We start from the raw sequence: 7,168 nt of genomic DNA, 5'->3' as shown, positions 1-7,168 counted from the left end.
AGATCTCTGATGGAAATCTGCGTTGGTTCTTGTAGAAGAGGTTTTCGTTCTCCAACAGTGTCATAATTCAACAGACTGACGTCAACGATAAATTCCTATAACTCTGTTCGTCTATCCTCCGATCGTTCTTGAAAACGATAATACCCCGCCTTCTTTTTTTTCAGTCACTAGATACCTTTCATTGCTCCAACGATCTACGATAACCTGCTGCTAGAAGGAGAGTAAGTGCCCTCGCATAATCTTTTTAGAATCTTGTAGGCGTCTCATCTGGTCTTGATGCCTTCCCACTACTAAGCGGTTGTAGTTATTTGTCTATTCCGCATTGGTTTTCTCAGTGTCTGCCATTTCGACGTTCGTACGATTTTTAAATGGCTCTGAGCACTATGGGACTTAACATCTGTGGTCATCAGTCCCCTAGAACTTAGAACTACTTACACCTAACTAACCTAAGGACATCACACACATCCATGCCCGAGGCAGGATTCGAACCTGCGACCGTAGCGGACACGCGGTTCCAGACTGAAGCGCCTAGAACCGCACGGCCACACCGGCCGGCACGTTCGTACGATGATTGAAAAGAGGAACTGTGTTACAATCTTCCGCGGTGATACAATTTTAGAAGACCGAAATCAGTATTTCTGCCTTCGCTCTGTCACCTGCCGTTTCAGTTGCAGTATGGTCAGTGATCGACTGAATAGATGATTTTGATCCGTTTACTGACTTAACATAGTATGAAAACTTCTTAGGAATTTTAGTCAGGTCAGTTGGCATAATTTTGGCAACGGCCTTGCCGCAGTGCCTACACCGGTTCCCGTGAGATCACCGAAGTTAAGCGCTGTCGGGTGTGGTCGGCACTTGGATGGGTGACCATCCAGGCCGCCATGCGCTGTTGCCATTTTTCGGGGTGCACTCAGCCTCGTGACGCCAATTGAGGAGCTACTCGACCGAATAGTAGCGGCTTCGGTCAAGAATACCGTCATAACGACCGGGAGAGCGGTGTGCTGACCCCACGCTCCTGGGTATCCGCATTCTCCATTGAGGATGACACGGCGGTCGAATGGTCCCGGTAGGTCACTCGTGGCCTGAAGATGGGGTGCAGTTGGCATAATTTTACTTTGAAGTTCAGTGAGGTCATATCTCACTACCCTCATTTTCGTTTAGATCGGCTTTTGTTTGTCAGCTTAAGTCTGAGGTGAATCTACATGCACAAAAAACTACATTTTGGGATTCCGTAGAACTATGGCCAATTCGCGGCGGTTCGCCGAAGGAGGGGCACGCCATAAGCGAACGCTGTTGCATAATGGAGGCGTCGGGGTACGAGCAGCACTCCTCGAGCTGAGGGTTTACGACTCTGCCAGCACCCGCCAACTGCCTCCTGTCCAGTTATGGGCAGTAACGCTCGCACTCTGTCCCTGCTCGCGTTTAACAGCACTCTGGAGAAAGCACTACCCTGCATCGTAGACCAAGTCATCCCCGCAAGTTACAGCACTGGCAGCCGAGTCGCTCGAAGCCTAGTGGAAGAAACGCTGCTTACATTTTGGACGTACTTACTGGTGAAAATTTGAACTGGAAGAAACATTTTACTGAGTTTTTGAAATAATCAAGTTCTGAAACATTTAATCTCCGTATGACTCCTTGTAATGAGAACGAAATGTCAAAAAGAAAAATAAAGACAAAAATACAGCAGTGAGTGTAATACGTGTACTCCCGCTTCAACTTGTACGCTGCTGTTAAGGGATTTAGGGAGTTTTCACGGTTCCTCCGCGAAATGTGTCTCCGGTAATGCAATTCCTCATAAATAAATAATCGCAAATTGAGAAGGAACAGCATCTACAACCCGCGGGACTGCTGCGGTCGCAGGTTCGAATCCTGCCTCGGGCATGGATGTGTGTGGTGTTCTTAGGTTAGTTAGCTTTAAGAAGTTCTAAGTTCTAGGGGACTTATGACCTAAGATGTTGAGTTCCATAGTGCTCAGAGCCGTTTGATTTTTGAGCATCTACAACGCTAAGAGAAAGTAATTATTTAACTAAAAATAACTTGTTAATATTACACGGTATTAAATAGAACTAAAAAGTATAAAATTATTTCTCCTAGTACCATTCAGATTCCTAACTCGATACAAATAGTATAGAAAATTTGTGTTTGTAAATTTTTGATAATTATGACAATGTTTCTAATATTTTTAACGAAAACTACATAACTGATGCATGAATAGTTCATCTTGTAACTGTTACCTGTTTCATGCACCCCACTTTCAGGTCCGTCTGTCTGGGCTTGGGAACCTCTATGGAGCTAGGGGAAATTATTTTATACCTTTAAGTCCGATTTAAAAAGTTTTATATTACGATCTTTATCCAAATAGTTATTACTGCTTTCGCTCTTGTGTATGTGAAATTTGCCAATGGATTTTAAACATTTTAAGAGGCCATATTTTTCATTTAATTAATTATTTATATACATCTATTAGCTTTTCACCTGCAGCTTCACCCGTGTACGTGCATGTCAGACGTGCTGCACACATCTCCTCGACCCCTTGTCTCTGTCCATCTTCCCCTCTCTCTTCTCAGCTGTGCACGCCTGCTCGCATGCCGCCTGGAACGCATTCCGATGCCACCCGCACAAATTGCCAGTCCTGCGGGGTAGATGAGATGTCATCCCCATCCCCACCGAACAGACTGACAAGAAAGCGAGTTAATGTTGTATTGTATCCAGTTCTGAGCTATGTTTAAAATTTCAAGTCTCTAGCTCTGCAGGATGTTAGTTTAAAATCAAATGCAAAATCTGTACCGAAGAGAAAGGCAAACAAGAAAGCTATCTAATTAAAAAAAGTGTTAAAATAACTTTTATTGCCGATTATTGAAGTTGTCAGTGGTTATAAAAAGGGGTTCAGAATGTAGTCTCAAATGTCTGTGTAATTCACAAGCAATCTAATATGCAGAAACGTAAAAGTTAAATACAGCATAAAATAAATTTTTTCTCTATTCTTTTTGTTTCCTGTATGAACATTTAATTAAAATCCTGTAGCATGTTTACCAAAAAAAATTCTGTTTAACTCAACCACTAACTAGAGGACTAGAATTCAACAACTATTGTATTCAGTTTCATTACGTTTAACCCAATGTGTAACTTAGAAACCAACAAAATGCCAACAAACAGCCTTACTCAAAAACAAGTGTCGATGAAGCCTGTAAGCTGATTCGTTCCATATCGTTTAAATAAAAACTGTGTAACTGTAAGAAACAAATGAACTACCTAGCCAATTAGTACTTGCCAAAAAAAATAAGGTAACGCTGATGGCGTGCTGCTGTGGATTTTCACAGTCTACAATCTGACACACATAAAGGATCTTCCTCTTGTACTTTCAGAAGACTCAAATCCTGTCCAATTTGCAGATGATATAAGTATAGGAATAAACAACTGTACATTTCTCCTTACCGGAAAGACAGTAAACGAAATACTCTAATAACATCAACAGATGGTTCAAGGCACATCGATTCTTAATGAATTTTGACAACGTTCTGCACATACTGTTCAGTACGTCCTGTATTTTACCTCTGAGGTATGTATTTTTGTAGTTCACATGTTTTTGAGATGTCAGATAGACCGCAACCTTATCTCTAATACCGACTGCCTAGCTCCTTAGTTCAGCTATGTTTGCAGTACGGGTAATTATTGCTACACGTGATTTAAAAATGAGGAAAATAGTTCATGTTGCATAGTTTCAATCATTAATTTCTAGAAAAAAGAACACAGGATGCAATTCTGAACTGAGAAGTCTTCAGGCATAGGAATGACTTTGAGCGTGCCTCGAGGTAATGTTTTACGGCCATTGTTTCTCTCTCTCTCTCTCTCTCTCTCTCTCTCTCTCTCTCTCTAACGGAGTAAGCATAAGGAGCGTTTTGAAGTGGAAAGAACACATAAAATCAGCCACCAGTAAGGCAGATTCAAATGGTTCAAATGGCTCTGAACACTATGGGACTCAACATCTTAGGTCATAAGTCCCCTAGAACTTAGAACTACTTAAACCTAACTAACCTAAGGACATCACACACACCCATGCCCGAGGCAGGATTCGAACCTGCGACCGAAGCACTCCCGCGGTTCCGGACTGCAGCGCCAGAACCGCTAGACCACCGCGGCCGGCGAGTAAGGCAGACACCAGACTGAGATTCATCGGAAGAATCCTCAGAACATGTAATCCATCAAAAAAGGAAGTAGCTTACAAAACTCTCGATTGACCGGTAGCTGAATATTGCTCGTCTGTGTGAAGTTCGTACCAGATAGGACTGATAGAAGAAACAGAGGATCCAAAGAAGAGGAGCACATCTCGCTCAATGTTCATTTAGTAAGCGTGAAAACGTCACCGATAAGAACAGACAACTCCAGTGGCTGATGTTGCCAGTGAGGCATTCTGCATCACGGTATCGTCTACTGTTAAAGTTCCGAGAGCACAGGTTCATAGAACCTTTCTCCTACGTACACCGAAGGGGCAAAGAAACTGATATAGGCATACGTATTCAGATACAGAGATATCTAAACAAGCAGAATACGCCGCTGCTGTCGGCAACGCCTATATAAGACAATAAGTGTCTAAAAAATGGTTCAAATGGCTCTGAGCACTATGGGACTCAACATCTTAGGTCATAAGTCCCCTAGAACGTAGAACTACTTAAACCTAACTAACCTAAAGACATCACACACACCCATGCCCGAGGCAGGATTCGAACCTGCGACCGTAGCGGTCCCGCGGTTCCGGACTGCAGCGCCAGAACCGCACGGCAATCGCGGCCGGCAAATAAGTGTCTGGCGCAGTTGTTACATCGGTTAATTCTGCTACAATGTCAGGATAGCAAGATTTATGTGAGTTTGAACGTGGTGTTATAGTCGACGCACGAGCGATGGGATACAGTATCTCCGAGATAGCGATGAAGTGGAGATTTTCCAGTACGACCATTTCACGAATGTACATTGAATATCACGAATCCGGTAAGACATCAAATCTTCGACATCGCTGTGGCCGAAAGAAGATCCTGCAATAACGGGACCAATGACGACTGATGAGAATCGTTCAACATGATAGAGATGCAACCCTTCCGCAAATTTCTGGAGATTTCAGTTTTGGGCCATCAATAAGTGTTAGCGTGCGAACCAGTCAAACTAGTGTACCCATGACGACTGCACGACACAAAGCTTCACGTCTCACCTGGACCCGTCAACACCCACATTGGACTGTTGATGACTGCAAACATGTCGCCTGGTCGGACGGGTCTCGTTTCAGATTGTATCGATCGGATGGACGTGTACGGGTATGGGAACAACCTGATGAACCCATGGATCCTGCATACCAGCAGGGGACTGTTCAAGCTGGTGGAGGCTCTGCAAGGGTATGGGGTTTGTGTAGTTGCAGTGATATGGGACCCCTGATACGTTTACATATACGACTCTGACAGGTGACATGTATGTAAGCATCCTGTCTGATCACCTGCATCCATTCATGCCCACTGTGTATTCCGAAGAATTTGGGCAATTCCAGCCGGACAATACAACAACCCGCACGTCCAGAATTGCTACAGAGTGGCTCCAGGAACACTCTTCTGAGTTTAAACACTTCCGCTGGCCACCAAACTCGCCAGACACGAATATTATTGAACATATCTGGGATGCCTTGCAACGTGCTGTTCAGAAAAGATCTCCACCACCTCGTACTATTACGGATTTACGGACAGCCCTGGAGGATTCATGGTGTCAGTTGCCTCCACCACTACTTCAGACATTAGTCGGGTCCATGCCATGTCGTGTTGCGGCACTACTGAGTTCTCGCGGGGGCCCTACACGATATTAGGCAGGTGTACCAGTTTCTTTGGTTCTTCACTGCATATCTCACAAAAACACCATGAAGATAAAATTAAAGAGATTCGAGACCACATTCAAGCTCACCGTCAATTGTTGTTCCGGCGAGCGATAGGAAGTGACACACTAGTACAGAATGTGCCCTCCGTCGTACGCTGTAAGGTGGATTGCGGAGTAGAGATGTATATGTAGATGTAGGTCGATGATCTGAAGTCTAAACAGCAAGAGGAGATCAGAATGAAAAACGTTGGACGCGCAGTGTTGGGTCTGGGAGAGACGGTACCAGCTACGCCGGCGGGAGGCGTACACAGACCGGGCAGCTCAACTCTCTTAGCGAGCGCCCCGGGCGCCTCCGTTTCCGGCCGAGTGCGGCAGGAAGTCGCCGGCGGCCCCAGAGGCCGGCGCTCAGTAATTACTGCCGCCTCTGGAGAGCGGCCGTCTGTCCGGCTCCACTTCCCGCCGCGCCCGGCCAAGTTCCAGTCCCCGCCAGTATCGCCTCCGCACTTACGAAAGCAGTCCCCTCGTATCTGGCACGTCATTCCCGCCAAGTTACACTAAGTTGCCGCAACATTTCTGCCCGGACAATCACAGGAAATGTCTTATCTCTGTTGGCACGGAGCGAGCATGATGTAAATCCGTTCTCTACACTTACCCGAGCCCAGAGTATCCAACCAAGCGGAGATACAGTATGTGATTCATTTCATGTCTAACTCATAGGTCGCGAGGCTCTCATGATGAATCTTCTTCTAAGTGGAGACAAGTACACTACTGGCCATTAAAACTGCTACACCACGAAGATGACGTGCTACAGACGCGAAATTTAACCGACAGGAAGAAGATGCTGTGATAAGTAAATGATTAGCTTTTCAGAGCATCCACACAAGGTTGGCGCCGGTGGCGACACCTACAACGTGCTGACCTGAGGAAAGTTTCCAACTCATACACAAACAGTAGTTGACCAGCGTTGCCTGGTGAAACGTTGTTGTGATGCCTCGTGTAACGAGGAGAAATGCGTACCATCACGTTTCCGACTTTGATAAAGGTCGGATTGTAGCCTATCGCGATTGCGGTTTATCGTATCGCGACATTGCTGCTCGCGTTGGTCGAGATCCAATGACTGTTAGCAGAATATGGAATCGGTGGGTTCAGGAGGGTAATACGGAACGCCGTGCTGGATCCCAACGGCCTCGTATCACTAGCAGTCGAGATGACAGGCATTGTATCCGCATGGCTGTAACGGATCGTGCAGCCACGTCTCGATCCCTGAGTCGACAGATGGGAACGTTTTCACGACAACAACCATCTGCACGAACAGTTC

At 45.5% G+C, this 7,168-nt stretch overlaps 1 pseudogene; it reads left to right on the top strand.

The window, feature by feature from the left end:
* The first annotated feature begins 777 nt into the window (after window positions 1-777).
* Window positions 778-895, top strand: LOC126177821 (5S ribosomal RNA; annotated as a pseudogene).
* Window positions 896-7,168: the final 6,273 nt, after the last annotated feature.

This window comes from Schistocerca cancellata, chromosome 3 (assembly GCF_023864275.1).
Source record: "Schistocerca cancellata isolate TAMUIC-IGC-003103 chromosome 3, iqSchCanc2.1, whole genome shotgun sequence".
In the NCBI taxonomy this organism is placed as follows: Eukaryota; Metazoa; Arthropoda; class Insecta; order Orthoptera; family Acrididae; genus Schistocerca; species Schistocerca cancellata.
The sequence above is the reverse complement of the archived record's forward strand: the minus strand, read 5'-3'. Positions and strand labels throughout refer to the sequence as shown.